This window comes from Peromyscus eremicus, chromosome 19, assembly GCF_949786415.1.
Source record: "Peromyscus eremicus chromosome 19, PerEre_H2_v1, whole genome shotgun sequence".
NCBI lineage: Eukaryota > Metazoa > Chordata > Mammalia > Rodentia > Cricetidae > Peromyscus > Peromyscus eremicus.
This window is the reverse complement of record NC_081435.1, coordinates 74,035,063-74,041,219: the sequence shown is the minus strand read 5'-3', so window position 1 is coordinate 74,041,219 and position 6,157 is coordinate 74,035,063. Positions and strand designations below refer to the sequence as shown.

General features: G+C 36.2%; 1 long non-coding RNA gene across 1 annotated transcript; it reads left to right on the top strand.

The window, feature by feature from the left end:
• Nucleotides 1-210: 210 nt before the first annotated feature.
• Nucleotides 211-5,030, top strand: LOC131895759 (uncharacterized). The gene is made up of 2 exons (XR_009375255.1): nucleotides 211-1,991; nucleotides 4,885-5,030. It is a non-coding gene; the product is annotated as an uncharacterized LOC131895759 (long non-coding RNA).
• Nucleotides 5,031-6,157: the final 1,127 nt, after the last annotated feature.

The window sequence follows — 6,157 nt, the reverse complement described above, 5'->3', positions numbered from 1 at the left end:
AATATAATATTGTATTTATAAATACATATAATAAATATAAAAAATAACAGAGTATATTTTTTAGTTTTACAGTCTTCAAATTTCAATATTTGAAATATCAGTCTCTTGAAGATATACAATCCCTTTAAAAATCAAAATCTCTCTAAAAATGCAAAGCTTCTTTAAATGTGAGCTCCAGGAAAAAAATAAGTTAAATATTTTATTATTTCAAGAAGGAATAACCAGGGCACAGTTGCAATCAACTCAAAGCAAAACTAATGCCCAACAGTATTAAACTCACTGTCAGACTTCAGAAGATCTTGGACCTCAGGATCATCTAGGCTCAAAAGGGCTTACCACAGCACACATAGCATATCACATAGGTTAGGCTGGCTCCACACCATTGCTACCGCTTTTCTTGGTCATACATAGTATAGGTATTTCCGTAATGCTGGGGTCTCTACAAATAGGCTACACCTTCACCAATAACTCTCCTGAGCTTTCTTCAGGGACTCTAACCTTGCCATATGGTGCCAAGCCTCTTTGAAGGTAATTTACGTTGTGTCTTAAATTAATAATCTGTGGTTCTGGTTAACTGGAGTTGAAGAATTAAAAGTCTATAACCACCAAAGTAGAACCCTTTACATTGCTGGACCAATCAAAATCTTCTAAAAACAGTTCTCTTGGGTTCAGCACACAGAAACTGCATCCAGAGAGAGCCAAGGCTGTATCTCATATTGGCAGCTGAACTTGTAATTCCAGAGTCTCCCAAGTGGTATTGGTTTTGAAGTCATGAAGAGGTCATGGAAAACACTTGAGACTTAGCACAGTGAGAGGTCAAGACAGGTTATTGGTGAAGATACACCATCAGCATCAGTGTCAAGCCTCAACTTATCTCTGTCATTTCAATACTCTACCCTGGTATTAATTCCTGTCTTAACTGGAGTTTCTGTGCCTGTGACAACACAAGACCGAAAGCAAATTTGTGAAGAGAAGGGTTTATTTAACTTAAACTTCCAGGTAGCAGTCCACCACTGAAGATAGCTAGGGCAGGAACTTAGAACAGGACAGGCATACAGATCAGGAGCTGATAAAGAGGTTATGGAAGAGCACAGCTTATTTACTTGCTTCCCCTGGGATGCTTAGCATGACTTTTTATATGGTGTTTTGAATGAGAATCAGTTACATAGGCTCATATGATTAATTATTTGGTCCCCAGTTGGTGGAACTGTCTAGGAAGGTTTGGGAGGTATGATCTTATTGGGAGAGGTTTTTTCATTGTGGGCATACATTAAAATTTCAAAAATATCAAGCAGTTCCCAAAACATTCTCTGTCGCCTATTAGTAGATCAAGATGTGATTTCTCAGCTGTTCCTGCCACCATGCCTTAGGTCTGCCATCATGGACTGTAACCCAGAGAAACTTTAAGCCAAATTAAACACTTTTTTTAAATTGCTGTGGTCACAATCTTTTCTTCCTGTAATAGAAAAGAACACAAAATACAAATACATCTCTGCCCTCAGAAACATCCCACTCACAATGGGTTGAAACTTCTTTTATCAGTCACTAATTAAGAAAATGCTCCATAGAGTAAATCTACAGATGCAAATCTTATGGGTGCATTTTGTCAATTGAGATCTCTTTTTACAAATGACTCAAGCTTTTGTCAAGTTGACTAGCCAGGACAGCACTATATTAGTTCTTTTGCTTTTGTTCTTTATGACATTAGTTACCATTTTAGAAATTAGAATATACCTTTCTACCTTACTTTATTGTCTTTGTTGAAATACCACTTACAAAGTTCATTCTTTATGGTTTAATTGAAACATGTCTTTGTTTAAATCCTACAAATTATATTATTCTGTTTAGTGGGCTCATAAAATTCAACATTATGTATCCATAGTATATATTGTTTGATAATTTGTCTGTTCTATGAAAATATGGACACCTTTGTGTTGTTCAAGGTATTGATATCACTGCATCTTCAAAATGCTATGAAAATGTGGTTACTGGTGAGTAAATATTAGCTAAGTGAATAAAGCAATGAATGGTTCAAATTTATTTTTAGACAGCCAGGAGGAGCAGGACTCAGCCAGCATCTCAATGAGTGTACATTATTAAGCTGGAATTTTGTAAATCCTCCAGAGGTTCTCATAGATAAGATAAGGTCTGCTGAGTAAAGGCTAGGTTACATTCACTGTTAAATCATAATAATTCAATTCCGTCATGAATGAGTTTACTATATAATTAAATTAGGCATAGTGTAATGCATGAAAATACCACTGTCTCCCCTATTTAGATATCTGGATAGGCACCAGGGTAAAATGATACATATTCTTACTGCATGGTTGACCATAGAGTCTAAGGATAAACACAGAATGTTTTCATACAATTAAATTATGTTGAGATTAATATTAAGAGAAATGCCAACAATATAACATGTTTATGAGATAATGAGATGACATTGGAATTGGGGACACTTTAGAGCCTCATGCCGGAGAAGATGCTCAAATCAGATAAGAAATTAAAGATACAGAAATAATAAGTAAAATGTATTATGACATACAAATATTAAATGTTCAGAGTATCCCCATAGTTTAATGCAACACCAAGGCAACACTAAGAAAGTGTCAGTGAGTGAGGCTTTAAAGTGAACATATTTTTTAACAAGTTAAAATATTTGGGTTTTGTTTGATAATTATGAAGTAAAATCAAGAGTTTTCAATAACACTTGTAATGATTGTCCTTATTGAACTGACAACTTCAGTTTCAGTGAGGAAAGTGGATGTGGGTTACAGTTGTACAGGAATTAAAAGAAAATAATTGCCGTCTTATTTACTTTTCTATTGATGTCATGAAACATCATGACCAAGGCAACTTACAAAAGACAGCATTTAATTAGGTTGACAGCTTCAGAGCATGAGAGTCCATGACCGTTATATAAGGTAGGGAGCATCACAGCAGGCAGGCATGGTGCCAGAGCAGTAGCTGAGAGCTCACACACTGAGGCACCACTACAATCAGAGAGAAAAGACAATTTATGAAAGAAAGCATTAAATTTGGATTACAGTTTAAGTATCTTGGAGATCATGGTACTAGAACAGTCATGGTGGCAGAAACAACTGTTGATGACCATTAGGAGGTAAAGAGCACACTAGCAAAAGCTCTAGATTTTTGAAAGCCCAAAGCCTATCCACAGTTATACAGCTCCTCCAACAAGGCCAAACCTCTTAATATTTCCTAGACAGTTCCACCAGCTGAAGTCAAAATCATAATGAAAAACGTCCAACTTCAAAAGTTCCTGTAGCTGGTCAGTCTCAACATTGTTTAAAAGCCCCAAGTCCAAAGGCTCTTCTGAGACTTAAGACAATCTCTTAACTGTAACCACCTGTAAAAACCAACAACAGAATACATCCTTCCAATGTAGAGTGGCACAGAATGTGCATCACCATTCCAAAAGGTAGGAATCAGGACATAGTGAGGAAATACTGGACCGAAGCAAGACCAAAACTCAGCAGTGCATATGGAATAGTTCCAAATCCTACAGTACCATATTTAATGTCAGAGGGCTTAGATGTCTCTGCCTTTTTGGCTTTTCTGCCTACAACATACTTCTATTTTTTAGGGTGGTTTTTTGACAGATATCTCATGGCTCTGGCACCTGTAACATTTGGGATCTCCAATGCAAATAGGGCTTCACCTTCACAGCTTCACACAATGGTCTCTCAGGTCTTATTGTCATGTTAAGGTCTTCTGACAGGGACTGTGCTGTGGGATGGTCTGTATGTCAAGTGTGTTGCTGATTGGTCAGTAAATAAATCACTGATTGGCCATTGGCTAGGCAGGAAGTATAGGCGGGACAAGGAAAAGAATTCTGGGAAGTGGAAGGCTGAGAGGGAGACACTGCCAGCTGCCATGAGGACAAGGAAGATGTAAAGTACCGGTAAGCCACAAGCCATGTGGCAAAGTAAAGATTAATAGAAATGGGCTAAATATAAGAGTAAGAGCTAGACATTGACAGGCCTGAGCTAATGGCCAAGCAGTTTATATAATGTAAGAGTTCGTGTGTTTATTTTATAAGTGGGCTCTGGAACTGGCGGGACTTGGTGGCGGGAGCTGGAGAGAAATTCTCCAGCAACAGGACTGCCCTGCAACACATTGCCTTGGGGGAGTCTTGGAACCTCAAAGCCCACCCTTAGTAGCACAGCTCCCTCAACAGGTCCAGATTTCCTAATCCTTCCCAAACAGTTCCACCAACTGGGGGGACAAGTATGAAAATATGTGGAGATAGTCAAATATCTCTCCTATGGGAAGATTCTCATTCAAATCAGTCAATTGTCTCATTGCATTTCAGATAAAGAAATATATTAGGGCTAAATTAAAGAACCCTTGAAGTATAGAATAAAGAAGTCATTAAGAACAACTTTTAAATTGTGTTGCTATGACTTTAAAAACATTTGGGTGTTGATGGAAGGAGCAGTAAGTCCCAGAGATGACTGAACAATCTGGGTATTCTACTGTGTAATTAAAGATGGAATATGATGAAAATGCTTAAGAAGATAAGACAATCCAACCAGTTATTACAATTATACATTTTCTTTCTGTTGTCTGGCCACATGCATTCAAGGTAAGTGAAAGTAGAACTTCATCATCTTCTCCAAAATATCTTAGCAATTTTATTTAGATTCTACTCTGGAAACTTGGCTATTTGATCTTTATATTTTGTCTTGAAGTTACGGCTTTTAGAAGTAATTAGGAAAAGACATTTTATTGGTTGCTCTTGACAGCATGATGGAAGTTTCAATCCTATATCATCCATTTTCCACACATTTACCTATCCAGAAATGCAGTAATTTAGTATTTTTTAATCATACACCTCCATATTCTTTTCATTTCTCATTACAGAGGACATCTAAACAGCTGAGAATTGTCCCTCTTTCTCATCTAATTTGGTGCCTGCAGTGGTAAGAATGTGAATCTCTGGAATATTAAGTATAAACAAATTATAAGCAAATGAAAAATTAAAGAGATACTGAAAATGATGAACTTAAGACCTAATTTTCTGATTTCTAAATATATTATTACACTGATTGTAAATTTATCAAATATATTTCTAACCCAGCTCGTGTTGTGAATCAGTACTTTTACAAGTATTTATTATTGTTATGTATATGTATGTGATCATATTATATGAATATAAGCCATGAGTGAGTGTCCATAGGGATCTGAAGAGAGTATTGGATCCTCTAGAACTTGAGTTATAAGTGGTTGTGACCTATACAACCAACTCAACAGAACTTGAGTCCTCCAAAAGATCAACAAAACACCCTCAACATCTGACCCATGGAATCTGTACTACTAAATTAATGTTCCTCATAGTCACACACCCATCTTTGGTGAAGTTTGGTGCACTTTGTAAACCCCGATGTTACATTAAACAATGCTAGCTAGCACCTTGTTCCATCTTGAACTATTGCATTGTTCTTATTGATTAAATTTCCTAGTCAACAACAACATGCTTAATAACTCCCAGGTTTTAGACAACAGGAATTTCTATGGCTAAAGAAATGATACGGAACGGAATAAAGCAGATTTGTTATATTAAATCATTGAACACATAAAAACGTGCATACAGAGTTCATAGATTAAAAATTAAGTTTTTAAATTTTGTTTTCTGATGAATATGTATCAAGTTGATTTGCTTTGACATCATCTTCCACAAATCATTCTTCCATAAGTAGCATAAACGAAAGAGTATCTGGACACCACCACGTGTGAATTGTGTAAGCACTAGAACTACTTATTTTAACAAATCATAATTTAACTTTTTACAGTTGTACAATATACAAAACTATTCTTGACAAAGTTTATAATAATATCACTTTCAGGAAGTAATTCATAACAGCATTAACTTGATAGAATGCACATACTTATTTATAAGTAAATAAAATTACTCCTCAAATTAGCAACATAAAGAAACTGATACCTAAGAATTCCTATATTCACAGTCTTCAGAACACAAATATAGCACAGTTTGGGGGAGTAAAGGCCCTTCCAGAGTTGCAAGAACTCGACTAATGTAATGCCATCAAGATCTTGACACCATGTTATGTCTGCTTTGACCCTTCTCAGCCCTTTAAATCAATACCCGTCTGCTTCGCAACACATGTGAGATTGT